This window comes from Dromiciops gliroides, chromosome 1 (genome assembly GCF_019393635.1).
Source record: "Dromiciops gliroides isolate mDroGli1 chromosome 1, mDroGli1.pri, whole genome shotgun sequence".
NCBI lineage: Eukaryota > Metazoa > Chordata > Mammalia > Microbiotheria > Microbiotheriidae > Dromiciops > Dromiciops gliroides.
Window position 1 is genome coordinate 356,404,420 of NC_057861.1, and position 13,362 is coordinate 356,417,781.

Sequence of the window (13,362 nt, forward strand, 5' to 3'; positions counted from 1 at the left end):
CTTGACCTCACTGAAGTCTTTGAAACTATTCATCATGTTTTCATGCTTGCTGCTTGCTCTTTAATAAGTTTTTGAGATACTATTCTCTTCTGGCTTCTCTCCTACTTATCACACTGCTCTTTCTCTGTTTCCTTTCCTGGATTTTCCTTTAGACCAATCCTTCTATCTTCTTTGTCTCTCTGACACTATCTCTTGACTCCCAGCATGCCTTTGGTTCACCTCATGCCTGAAATATTTTTCTTACTCTGCTCTGACTACTGACTTTCCTTTAAATTCCATTTTGAGTCCCACCTGCTATAGAAAACCTTCACTAGGTCCTCTTAATTACCATCTAAATGGTGCTTTCTTACCTAAGAAAAAAGAAATATTGAGTTAGTATACATAGCACCTGATTTGAGCAAGCATTGTCAAATTCTATCAGTTTATTTCACCAACTTTCAAGGTTAGTATATTGTCTTCCAAATACTATCATGTTCCATCACCACCACCACCACCCCCCCTTCCTATTTCATTCCAATATACTGGCTATGAGTATTCAAAGGCAGGTCTAGCCATATTCCAATAGTCTTAATTTGTGAGTTGATGTAGTAACTCCTTCAGGACACAAAACCCTATTATAACCTCAAAATCAATGACTGTGGGTAAATTATTTAGACTTGTCACATAAGAATTTATTTATACCAAAAAGATAATGAAAGTGCAGTATAGCCTGTCATCTCTACTGGAAGGGTGTCTGCCTAAAAGGTCAAGTTTACTTAACACTGATTTTATCTCATAAACAGAAAGCAATCTACTATCATAAAGATCTCCCACGAAAAGGCCTACTCTCCTAAGAAATAGCAAATGCCTGCTTAAGTAGTCTTTACCATATAGCAAAGTAGTTCACACTAAAGGGCAAGTCATCCATTTCCAGGAGACTTGCATGGTCATTTGTTATTGATATGTTTTTTCTTGAAATCCTTGAAGTTTCTATAACTACATTAATAATTATAAAAGAAAAGAAAGGTGTTTGCAAATTCCTATTAGTGCTAGCGAAACAGGGTAGTTGATTTTGAGAAAAAAAGGAACTTTAGGGGGTCATTGAGTCCAATCTTGTCCTTATGCAAATGAGGAAACTTGGCCAAAAGTGTTGAAGAAACAGTCACAGACACAAGAGTCCTCATTCAAAACTATATCTTCTGAGTGTAAACTCAGTTTTCTTTTCCACACATTCATAGTGAACATGTTCATGGTTGTGAAAGAGGGAATAAAAAGGATTAGAAAGCATAGTCTGACTACTCAGAAGGAATGACATACAGGTGGGTTGCATGTACTGCTTTAAGTTACTTAGACAGCCCATGGTATTGGGTGATATTTGGCCCTCAAAATCCACCATATGACCTAAGCTAATGATTACTTCTGATTTTAGTTTGAATGTGTACAGGTGAATGCACTTTAGTCATAGCTATAACTAAATATTACATATTACTTTTGACAGAATGCAATGGAATGATTGACAGCAAAGGTGGCCATCAGTCAATAAAGTAGAAACGAACATAAATGATGCATCACACTGCTTCCTATTCCATGAACAAAGTCATACAGGGCACTAGAAAATGGAAAACGACCCTGAATGACAAATAGGATACTGTGCATTGTAGCAGAACAATTTCGGTTTATGAATTTATATAGGTGCCAAGTCATCCTACAGATAAAAGGGAAGTTTAAAAATTAATTCTTTAATTGTTCAGAAGTCAAATGGTTCTTCATTATATCGGTTGCCTTATATTCTTTATAATAACATTACTCTAACATTGTGAAGAAGCAACCAAAATATTTTAACATTTCACATGATTATGATGCAAAACTGAATACTACACTATTCAGCAAGCATTTAATGGTTACCTATTCAATCATTAACAATATGAATAGAAGAATAAGAGAAAGAAGATCTGGAACATGCCCTAAAAAAATGAACATTTCGCTGGGTTATGTGTTATTGTTGCTTTCTTGAAGATTTTCTCCCTTTCCTAACATACATATATACATATGTATCAGATTATATATGTATATGCATGAATATATGTGTATGTATGTGTATGTGTATGTTTATATGTGTATATATGCATATGCCATATATGTTGGGTTAATGGGTACACAAATATTTATGTGGGTGTGTCTTTTGAGGGGAAGGGGGAATAAATGAATTACTGTGACATAAAAACAAAACTACCCATAAAACTTTAAAGGAAAAATTAAAAGTAATGAAAATTTAAATATAAACAATGAACTTGGATTATGTGTCAGCATACACTACTCAGATAGTGATAGAGTCGACCTAGTTTCTGAGTAGAGCTTTTTCAATGTAGAGCAATAAAGTTTGGCAAAGAATAGATTTAGTTTAATAATTGAAACATCCATTTAAAAGATGTAGATGGGGATAGCTAGGTGGCACAGTGGATACAGCACCGACCCTGGATTCAGGAGGACCTGAGTTCAAATCTGGCCTCAGACACTTGACACTTACTAGCTCTGTGACCCTGGGAAAATCACTTAACCCCAATTGCCTCACCAAAAAAAAAAATGTAGATGGACTATGTATAGATCCCATATTTATGATGCCATGTGGGAAAAAAAATGGAACCCGAAAGAATGTGCCATATTAAATCAAGTTTCTTAATACTTCAAGGGAAGAAGCACTTGCCCTCTATAGGCTGTGTTCATTAGATTTTGTTGACCTTAGACGAACTTAATACTTTTAAATGCCCTTCCTCGGGGGCAGCTAGGTGGCAAAGTAGATAAAGCACTGGCCCTGGATTCAGGACTATCTGAATTCAAATCCAGCCTCAGACACTTGACACTTACTAGCTATGTGATCCTGGGCAAGTCACTTAAACCCCATTGGCCAGGAAAAAAAAAAAAAGCCCTTCCTCACTATTGATTGAGAGATGCAAATCAAACAATTTCAGGGTACTGCCTAATACCTATTAGATTAGCTAATTGAACAGAAGAGAAAAATGATAAATATTTGAGGGAATGTGGGGAAAATGAGTCATGAATTGATAACTACAAATTTACTGAGAACTGACTCATTCCCTACCCAGACAGGTAAATTGCGTGAGGCTAACTGATCTTTGTCAATTCTGGACTCTTGATTGACTTATGGATCTCCCCTAGGAAAACTATTCCCTCCCAATGATTCCCCACTTTACTTCCTGGTCTTTATGTTATTATGTAAAAGGATCCACGGACATTAAGTATTTTCTATTTAGAGTTAAGTAGTTCTATACTTAACTCAGGAGCAGTCTTATACATCCTTTCGTTAAAGTTTCATTTACATTAAGTAGTTAGTTTGTTCTTTACTGGAGCAGTCTTTTGGTTCCCTTTTGTTCTGTTACCCCATAAAAACCCTGTCCTCGGTTCCCATCTTGGGTTCTCTTAGCTTGTTGCTTTGGGATACCAGGAGCTGTAGTTCTTCTCCCCCCTTAGAAACCTTATTTTCTCCTATATTGATTGTTTCCTTAATTTACAGGTTACCAGAATTCACTGTTGGTGGCATTGTAAACTGATTCAACCATTCTGTTGAGCAGTTTGGACCTATGCCCAAAGGGCTATACAACCGTGCATACTCTTTGACATAGAAATACCTCTGCTAGGGGGCAGCTAGGTGGTGCAGTGGATAGAGCCCTGGAGTCAGGAGTACCTGAGTTCAAATACGGCCTCAGACACTTAACACTTACTAGCTGTGTGACCCTGGGCAAGTCACTTAACCCCTAATTGCCTCACTAAACAAAACAAAACAAAACAAAACAAAACAAAACAAAACAAAACAAAATTTAGAAATACCTCTGCTAGATCTCTATCCCAAAAAGAGATAAAAAACAAAATTGAAATGGACCTGTAAGTACAAAAATATTTATATTGCCTCGTTTTTTGGTGAGAAAGAATTGGAAATTGAGGGGATGCCTATCAGTAGAGGAGAGTAGCTGAAAAAAATGTGGTATGTGATTATAATGGAATACTATTCTGCTATAAGAAATCCTGAGTGGGATACTCCCAAGCAGAAAAAACAACAACAACAACAACAAAAAAAAAAAAAACCACTAGAAAGACTGACATGAACTTATGCAAGGTGAAATGTACTGTGTACAAAGTAACAGCAATATTGTGGAATGATCAGCTGTGAATGATTTCACTATTCTCAGCAATACAAGACAACTCAAGTTCTTATGATATCCACCCCCAGAGAAAGAACTGATGGTGTCTGAATATAGATTGAAACATAATTTTTTAACTCTATTTTTCTTGAGGGTTTTTTTTTTGTCTTTTCTTTCACAACATTACTAATATGGAAATGCTGTGTATTACTGCACATATAACCTATATCTAATTGATTTTCTTCTTAAAGTGGCAGGGAGGGAGAGAATTTGGAACTCAAAGTTACTCTGTTTTTACATGTATTTGGGGAAAAATAAAATATTAAATAAAAAATGGAAAAAATTAAAAAGATCTCCTAAGTCTAAGGGGAGAGGAATTCCCAAATCCTGAGGCATAAGTACGAGACAGTACCATGCTCATCAAAATATCATTGCAGCTGTGGAGTGTTCTATTCTCAGCCTTGGTTAACAATCCTTGGATCTTGTGTTGTTTGAAATATATTAGGTGTGCCTATCCCTGACCTAAGATATTGGGGAACTTAACTGGGGTTTCTAATATATTGCTATTTATAAATTAGAGGCTACTGCACCAATCTTTGACATTTAGCATTTATTATAAATTTTACTGCATCTAAACCAAGCATAGAATCCTAGGAAGGGGGTCTGGGCTGCGAGCCCCGGGGTAAGGTAAATCCGTATCCAGGAGAGGCAAAGCAAATCCTTTCCCCAAGGATTTTTATCCTCTCTCAGGTAGAGGCAGGTCACTGCACATTGATCCAAGCTAATTAGCCAGTCACATTCAAGTCAATTGATTGACATCATTTTGTGGGATCTCCAAAGGAAGTTAACTTCCTTTAGGTAGTCAGGAAAGTCAATCTACATTGCTTTGTAATTTCTACTGGCTCTGGGATAGCTCTGAAAGAGATCAGGCAAGGCTCCATAGTTAAACCCTGGAGGGGGGGTCCCTGGGTCCCCCCAAAACCCATTATTTTCTCACAATCTAGTAGAATGGAGGGGAACTTCCTGTTAAACCTCAAAGTTTACTTGCCAAGGAATTATTATGCTTATAATTTCTGGTATTTTTGAAAAACAGTGGATTAGAAATCAAGAGACTGGGCTTTTAATCTTGGTTCTAAAACTGTGGGACACTTGAAAAACTCTTAGAAATCTCTGGTTCTCAGTTTACCTCTTCTGAAAATTGAATTTGGAACAGATAACTTTAGTGTCTTTTCCAGCTGTAACATTATATGAATATCAGCAATAAAGGAACAGAAAGTAGGGTGGTAGCAGTGGGAAGAAAAAAGACAAGGGATTGATATAAGCTATATTGGAAAGAAAACAAAACAAAAAAACCCCAAACAAAACAAATTAAAACACTGTGACTGATATGTTTTCTTATACTAGGAGGTAAAATCCAAGGAGTCAAAGGACCCTTTCACATGTTTATTTTGAATCACTAGAATAATGGTGGTATTTACTAAAGAGAGGGTGGTCAAGAAAAATAATAATTTTGGTCAAAAAGATTATGGGTTCAGATTTAAAACTGTTTTATTTGTAGTTACACAGAATATCCAAGTAAATACAAATGGAAATGCATGTACTTTTATTAGAACTGAACTATGAGTTGAAATCAATGTTTCTTTCTTCATTTAGTGACTTTATTTCTTTCTGGATTTAAGGCTAATATATCTTTCTTCTCTTTGGATTTTAGATTAGTTCGTCACCAGAAGGGCTTCTTTATACAATCCTTTATTTTGTTTTTATTTTAATTTTTTTGGGTGGGGGGATTGAGGAGAAGATCGAGACATTCAATTTTATAGTGATGAATTCTTGAGAATTAAATATATGTAGACTATTTTGACAAAAAGACAACCTGTCGGTAATTATGATGTTAAAGATTTAGTATTTTTGCTTCATCTGTGATCACATATCCACTCTGTGTTAGAAGGAGTACTTGAACCCTGATCTTCACTCTGATGCCAGGCTTTGTTTGTTGTTGTTGTTGTTGTTGTTGTTTTTGTTTGTTTGTTTTGTTTTTGCAGGGCAATGAGGGTTAAGTGACTTGCCCAGGGTCACACAGCTAGTTAAGTGTCAAGTGTCTGAGGTTGGATTTGAATTCAGGCCCTCCTGAATCCAAGGCCAGTGCTTTATCCACTGTGCCACCTAGCTGCCCCCTGATGCCAGGCTTTGAGACAAATGGTCACATAAAATTCTGATGGAGCTCTTTAAAGCTGTGTATTATTCCTCAGTAATGGTTTGGTTCACATAATTTTTAGTGGATTAATATATTTGCCTAAGGGGAAAAAATAGCTTCTACTGCTTCTGACTTTTCCGTTTTCTTTTAGAGAAAGTTTATAAGGATCTCATCTAAATTCATTCAAACCTCAGTTTGCCAGCCATGATGTATGATCTTTTCCCCATGATATGCTCTATTCTTCAGTTGCTATTTAAACAGTGGGGAAATAATCAGATTTGTATAGTATAAATAAATACTTCCTTGTTGAAAGGGAATCAATATAGAAAGGTTTTAGAGATATTGAATAAGTTATAGGCATCTTCACTCTCATCATCATCTGGCTCCTCAAGTATGGATTTATCCTTCTTCAATTGCCCTCACGGCCTGTCCATACGTTTGTTAGGTCCCTTTCTTTATGCTTTGATAATCTTTGATTATCCTTGGTAATACTTGAAAAGCACATCTATTCTCATGGCTTCAAATCTAATCTCTATTCAAAATATAAATAAATTCATATCTCCTCCTTCCCACAACTTCTCTCCCCAACTTCTAACTTCATGCTAGAGGCCTCATCAACATTTTAAGCTGAACATCCCCCAAAGTATATTCATTATCTTATCTCTTTCTGCAAAATTTCTCTTTCTGTCAATGACGATCATAATTCTAGTTCCACAGCCTTACAACCAGAGGCTAATCTTTTACTCTTTCCCATCTCTTATCCCTGCAAAGAATTAGTTGCTAAATTGTATTTCACCTCTGAAATATCTCTGACATTTACAATCCTATCACAACTGTCTTAGTTCAGACTTCATATCTTAACCTTTTATCTGAACATTAAAATAGCCTTTTAACAAGTATTGTAGACTTCAGCCTCCTCCCTCTGAAATTAAATGATGGCACCATTGCTCAAATAATATTATTCCTCAAAGTCTTATCTAGTTATATTATTTGCTTAATCAAAAACAACAGTCTTATCCTGGAATTCCAAACCTTCCACAGTTTGTTTTGAATTCTTGAATTTACCTCTCCAGGCTTATCACATGACATTTTCCTTTACATATTCTATATTTCAGAATAAAAAAGAAAGATACTGGATTAATTATTATGTGTTTTTTATCTTGCCTTCCTCGAGATCTGGTACATTATGTTATATAGTTTTTGCTTGTTTTTTTTTTTTTTTTGGTGAGGCAATTGGGGTTAAGTGACTTACCCAGGGTCACACAGCTAGTAAGTGTTAGGTGTCTCCCAGACTATAGGTGAACACAGCATGAACACAATTATTGTATCTAGGAGGGAAAATTAATTTTATTGTAATTGTTTTGCATACAACTGTGAATATTCATATCTAAACTCTAAAGTAGATTTCCATTAAAGTCTCATTTTGGGACAGTGGAAGAACTCCACTCTGACTACTGGCTTCCCTGGATTCCTTTAAGTCCCAACTAAAATCCTACTTTCTACAGGAAATCGTCCCTAAATCTTCTTAATTCTTATGTGTTCCTTCTGTTAATTATTTCTGATTGACCATATATATAGCTTGCATTGTTATATTTGTTTGCATGCTATTTTGTATGTTTGCATGTTGATTGAGAGCATTGTCTTTCTTTTGTTACTTTTTGTGTCCCAAAACACAGCATAGTGACAGGTTGGTAGTCAGTTTAATAAATGTTGTTGACTAGAGGTTAAGCCAGTGAAGTGCATGTACTATTAGTGCTCTCCACCTTTCAGAGGGCATGTGTGCATGCACACACACACACACACACACACACACACACACACACAAACCTAGATAGGTTTCCATCACAGAATATTAACAATGGACTGTTTGGGTGTTCTAAGATATATCCAGCAAAGAAAGGTTGGTTTAATGTATAACAGCTTGTCCAACTTGTGGTATTTTGGTACCAGAAATTGTGAAACCATTTACTAAGACAGGGAGAATTTAAGACCTGTATCAGTGTATGGATCATTCATGTTTCTATCATCTAATAGATTATTAAAAGAACTCATGTGCATGCTCATTCATTGTTTAGATTCAAGTGCCTGAAATAATCATGTTGATGAAGTATTTGATCATCAGAAGCTTAGGTAATTCTTTTCTTCATCTCAAGAATACCATTCTTTGCAGTCTGTGATAAACAAACAGCAAGATTAGAAATAACTAAGTTTTATGAAGATTGCTCGCTGTGGCCACTGGAGTGAATTTAAACTGTTTGGGAACAAGCCTTCTTGGAGCCTAAGAGAAATATGAGATTGTTGAATAATGTCAAGTTGTTAATAAATAATAAAATAATAGTTATACATTTTTACAAGTTAAATAAGTATTAAGTAACATTCTATGAATCAAGCACTATACAAAACATTGGGGATACAAATGAGTCACTTCCTGCCCTCAATAAGGTTACAGTCTAGTGGCAGGAAGAGCAAAGTTAATTAAAAAAAAAGATATACATGGAAATTTACATAGGGAGGCTCTATGGAAAATCAAGAACATTAACATCTAGGGGATGGAACTTCAGTTGAACTTTGAGAAAACTAGAGATTCTAAAAGACAAAAATCAAGAGAGAATTCATTCAAGGCATGGGTAGGGAGACAGATTGTGTAAAGGTATGTAAATGAAAGATGGAATATTGTGTCAGGCACAGCAAACAAAAAGACAATTTGATATATAGAAATCAATTGGACATTTGTGGATATCCTAATTAGTCAGAATTAATTCTAGGAAAGTATAAAGACTATTTTAAAGATCATCTATATTCTCTCAGTTTGTTTATGACTTGCTAATGCCAATTTTTAAGTTTACTGAAATGACAATTGGCTTTTGGGAAGAAGGACTTTGATAGATAATAACTCCAAAGGTTTCTCAGAGATTTGTGGGATTTAAAGAAATAGCAAATTAAAACAATTTATATTTAAGAGGAATAGCCAAATGATATTAAAAATCTTGCAAACATGATTGCTAAGAAGTATTAATAATCCACTGCATTCAGCATTTTTATCTTGAAATATCTCATTGGCTTTTGTATTTGGAGTACTTATGATCACTGAACTTCTGACATTGAAATAAATTAATTCCTCATTGGATTAACCTTTTTTTCACTTCATTATTAGTGAATATTGTAGTTAGACCCTTTGGTATTTTTATTTGTGCCTCTCCATTTGGATACAGTTGTAAATTGCTTTGTAAAAAGGCAAAGTATAATAAATAAAACATTTAAAATCAATGCTCTGGAACTTGATTTATGCAAAGTTGTTCTAGTGGTATAGCTTTTTGAGGAAAATAACATGGTAGTATTCAGTTAACAATGTAATGGAGAATTATAGAATCAAAAGAAGGATATTCATAATATGGGGTAAAGTATAGAAGAAAGTGTTGAATTTGGAGTAGGTGAATGGGAGGAAAAGGAGTAAGGAATTTTATAGTGACTTCTATGGGCTGGAAACTTTACAAATGTCATCTCATTTCATCCTTGCAACGACCCTGGGAAGTAGATAGTATTATTATTCCCATTTTACAGACGAGGAAACTGAGGCAAACAGATTAATTTGCCCAAGGTCACACAGCTAGTAAAAGCCTGCATCCAGACTTGAACTCATGTCTTTTTTTATATTAGAATATCATTCCATTATACCAACTAAGTGTGGAGAAAAAAGAACAATGTACACAGTTGTGATAAAATAATAGGATTTGGCAGATACCCAAGGACCCCCACCTGAAGATTGATTTAGAATTGATTGCATTGGGTGAGACTGAAAGACTGACTGAGAACCTACTTAAGATTGATTAAATCAAGACCACACCTGGCTGGCCCTGAGTGGGCTGTTGTTCTCAGAGGCTGTGGACTACAACATCAACAGGAGATCACCTTCAACCAATCAGCTTGAAGGGCCTCCCCTTTCAGGGAGGGAGATAGGAAGTAGGAAGTTGAGGCTGGCTCCCTGGATCTGCCTTTTTGTGCCAGGACTTCAGGTTGGTGGCAGAAAAGAGAGGAAAGTAGATAGGTTTTTCTTGGGTTTCTGTACTCCATGTGTTGTCTTTACTTTTTTTTTTTTTAGTGAGGCAATTGGGGTTAAGTGATTTTCCCAGGGTCACATAGCTAGTAAGTGTTAAGTGTGTTAGGCCCGTGTTTGAACTCAGGTACTCCTGGCTCCAGGGCCGGTGCACTATGCCACCTAGCTGCCCTTCTTTACTCTTTAATAAATACTTAAAAGCCTAAACTCTTGCTGAATTTATCAGTAAATTTTAGATAATTTCTCCCCCACACTGGGGTCAGGTCAGGCAACCACACACTAGATTTTAAACATTACAAAATGAATGACTATTATACTATAAATGAAAGCACTTCAAAGTAGTAATAGTCTGATGAATTGTAATGAATGGTTTCTAGTATAGAATACTATTTAGTACATATAAGTTCCTTTTTTCAGTTGGGAGGTAGGGATTATGGAGGGAGAATGTGGAATGTACTGTCAGATATTGTTCAATTGATTTTTTCCTTGTTTTTATTCCTATTTGATTATAAAGAGCCATTTAATTTTGGGAGTTTATGTTATAAATACAAGAGAAAATAGTAAAATATTTTTTTCACTGAAAAATAGCAAGACAGCTGCCACTTTTATGGACTATAACTGGAATTAAATTATTTCAATCGATCTAATGAAAATGGTATAAAACTAGTTAATAAATAAAGCAACACTTAGGAACTAGAAAATTCCACAACCTGAGAGTTTTCTCCATGTTAACAATTTACAATGTGACCATATAATGTAAAGGAAAACAATGTTGAAAGACTTCAGAACTCTCATCTACAGTGGACCATAGGTGTTAAATTGGGCATATATTTTCAGACATTGTTAATGTGTTTATTCGTTTTCTTGACTGTACTTATTTTTTACAAAAGAGGTTTCTATGGAGGAGGGGAGAAAGTCATTGGGGGAAGTAATGATCATGTAAAAGCAATATCAATAAAACATTTCTTAAAAGAAAAAAAAAGATTTCCTTTGTAAAATCCTATTTCGTTAAACATGACAGAACATTTTGAATAAGGTTGTTTAAAGGATTTTGAACAGTGATTTAAACTAACATTAATATAGGTGTTTTGTTACACAAAAAGCGACATTAGTTAAATAATAGCTTAATTAATAGCTTGACTGTGGTCAGGAACATGGCTATTTATTAAAGAAAAGGGCACATGTCTCTATACCTTTATTTAGGGAAACGGGGTCACCTTAGAAAATTTTCCCTATTTTCCATACATCCACCCTCAATTCTAACAAATATTATGTAATGTAACTTGTTCTTTATAATTATGTACTTGTAAATCTGTTTATCTCAAATTTTCCATTAACTAGAGCATCTCTCTCTCTCTCTCTCTCTCTCTCTCTCTCTCTCTCTCTCTCTCTCTCTTTCAATCTCTCTCTGTCTCCATTTCTTCTTCTGATTGCCTTTTCCTTTCCTTTTCTGTCTCTCTACCTGAATCTACCTGTCTCTGTCAGTCTCTCCTCTCTTTATCTCTCTGTGTGTATATTCATTCTTTCTCTTTCTATTTTTCCCTACTATCTACCTATATACCTATGTTGATGGGATGTTGGCTGGATGGTAAAGTGTATTAAGCACTGGCCTTGAGTTGGGAGGATCTGACTTCAAATTTCACCTCAGACACTTACTAGCTATATGATCCTAGATAAATCTCTTAAATCCAATTGCTTTAAACACATGGGGGCATCTCCAATTGCCCTGATATGTACCTTGCCACTGGACTCAGATGGCTCTGGAGGAGAGAATGAGGTTGGTGACCTTGCACAGCCCTCCCTCACTTAAACTCAATTCACTGTAAGTCATGACATCACTCTGATGTCATAGTCCTCTTCACAACAGAAGGACAAACAACAACCTTTGCTCACATGCAATATAATACCTATATATGCACATACATACTTGTGTCATTTGGAATATATACAGTTTTATAAATTGGTTTCTAAAAATTCTTTATATGGTAAATCATGTAATTTAGCAACTTTTTTCAAGATTGCCTGATTTTTGTTATTATTCTTTTTTGGCAGTGTTATTTTCCTTGATCTAGGACAACCATAAGGAGAAAGGGACTTGCTATGTAGTATAGCAATGAGTATGCTGGAATTGGAGTTGAGACCTCAGCTGCAATTAAAAATGTCATCCTTAATAAGCAGGTAGACAAGAGCCTTTGTTGAATGCTTACTATTGTGTAATTTAAAATTCTAAATGTGCGTTCTAATCTGTCCCCCCAGTTTGGGGGGGAAACTGACTAAAATCACTGATAAACGAATTTGGGTTTTTTAAGGGTTTATTAAAAGACAGTAAAAGAAAGAGAAATATTGAGAACATATTTCTTTTAACCTGGCAATCCTAGCCTTCCTAAACCTCCTACTTCTGAAGTCCTCTGCCACCAAGCCAATGTCTCCCACCAAAAGTGGAAGAACCCTTTCACCAGCATCCACTTCCTCCTTCATGTTCCCCTCCCAGAAATGGGAGGTTCTTTAAGCTGATTGGCTAGCATCATTCAAATTCATTGGTTCACTGGACCTGAAGTTAGTCTCGAGGTAAAGTTCAAAGTTTTTAACTTCTGAGAACAATACCTTCTTAAGTACCCTTTTAAGTACCGGCCAGATGTGCTTACAATCTAGTTAACTGGAAGTAAGCAGTCAGTCGCTCTCACCCAATTCAATCAGTTTTAATCAATCTCCAGGTGGGCCCCTGAGTATCTGATAAATCTTATAAACCAAATTCTATTATCTTAACATACTATGTAGCAGTACTGTGCTAAGCATCAGGGGTACAAATAGAAGTGGAAAAAAAAAGATAGTCCTCATCTTCAAGAAGCTTACATTCTATTGGGGGAAGATAAACAAAAAGAAGCTGAAAATGGGAGTTTTGTATTGGGGTTGTACCTTTTCAGTGGCAGGGGCATTGTTTTCAAAGTATGGGAAGTAAGAAACAGATGTTTTTTCTG